This window comes from Hylobates moloch, unplaced genomic scaffold (assembly GCF_009828535.3).
Source record: "Hylobates moloch isolate HMO894 unplaced genomic scaffold, HMol_V3 SCAFFOLD_14999, whole genome shotgun sequence".
In the NCBI taxonomy this organism is placed as follows: domain Eukaryota; kingdom Metazoa; phylum Chordata; class Mammalia; order Primates; family Hylobatidae; genus Hylobates; species Hylobates moloch.
In genome coordinates, this window is record NW_026667274.1 from 1 (window position 1) to 1349 (window position 1349).

The following is a 1349-nucleotide window of genomic DNA, read 5'->3' on the forward strand; positions in this document are numbered from 1 at the left end:
CGAGACGGAGCTCTTCCTGGCCCAGTGCATCAGCGTGGTAGGTGCAGAGGGTACCTGTGGCTCAGGCTCAGGTGAAGAGGCAGCTCATGCCCAAGCCCCAAGCAGTCAATGTCCAGAGGAATGAAATGACTAGAGTTGACTTAGACTCACCAGTACACGGTGGGGAGGCTGGAGGAGGGTCCATGAAGTTTATACGTGTCCAATATTTACTGAGGTCATGGTTTTGTTAACAAAGAAGAAATGAGGGTGGGAGCGGGATCACCACTGGCTAGGCAGCCAATGGGCCTGCAGAGACTCTGCTCAGCTGTCTCCAGCATGACCCTGAGCTTCTCCTCCTCATCCTCCCAGCCCCACCCTACTTTTCTCCCCCAGCTTGCTCAACAGGTGACCTTACAGGCTCCCTACTCTTTGGGGGGAATAAGAACCAGACTGGGGAACTGACGGGTACAGAGGCCCAGGTGTAGGCGCAGGACCACAGGCAGTGCAGCGTCTACTGAGCCAGGTGGGTGAGGGTCTGGAGGGTGGGGATGGCTGCTGCAGGCATGGAAAGGAGGCGCAGATGGCGGCACTCCCAGGGCCCATTGTCAGGGTCTCCACATGTGGATGTGTGCAGAGGTGGGGGTGCTGAGGGAGGAGGGGCAGGGAATTTCTCATCTTCTCTCTACTGCCTCTGAGTTGGAGATGCCAGAGGGAGCCATGGCCCACTGTAAAGTAACACAATGTCCCCACCCACAGGGTTAGAACCCCTGCCCTGGAAGCAGCTCTGAGGGGAACAGTCACAGGTGGAGAGTGCAGGGCGCTGTGTCTAGCCGGGGGAAGGAGGTCACCAAGGGGGTTGACCCTCCTCTGGCCAGGTGGCTGCCACCTTGGAGATGTCAGAGGGAGCCATGGCCCACTGACAAGCTCCTCTGCCTTTAGTGAAAGTTGAAAACCTTCATCTGTCCTTGGAGTGCTTGGAGCGCCACTGCACTCCAGCCTGGGCGACAGAGTGAGACTCCGTCTCAAAAAATAAATAAACAAATAAATAAATAAAAATAAAAATAAAAATAAAAATAAATGAAAATTAAAATAAATAAATTTTTTTTTCAGGTTTGTGCTGAGACTATATTCTAAACAGTCACGTGGCGGCTTACTCTTCTCCAGGCCTTGCTGCCGGCTTTTACATGTTTATTGTCTTTGCCTTCTTGTCATCTGCTCGGTAGATGGCAGCTTCCAGGTGCTCCTAAGGAGCCAAGAAAGAGAGTGAGAAGGCACGGAGTTTGCCAGGTCATCCCCCGTGGGGCCCTGCCCTCATGAACTCTTTCAACCGGGTCTCCTGCAACTATTGGTGGGCCATCTTGGCCACCGCT

General features: G+C 53.7%; 1 long non-coding RNA gene across 1 annotated transcript; it reads left to right on the forward strand.

Annotated features, from left to right (window-relative positions):
- Position 1: 1 nt before the first annotated feature.
- On the forward strand, positions 2-979 carry LOC131382832 (uncharacterized). Its single transcript, XR_009212408.1, has 3 exons — positions 2-37; positions 349-502; positions 736-979. It is a non-coding gene; the product is annotated as an uncharacterized LOC131382832 (long non-coding RNA).
- Positions 980-1349: the final 370 nt, after the last annotated feature.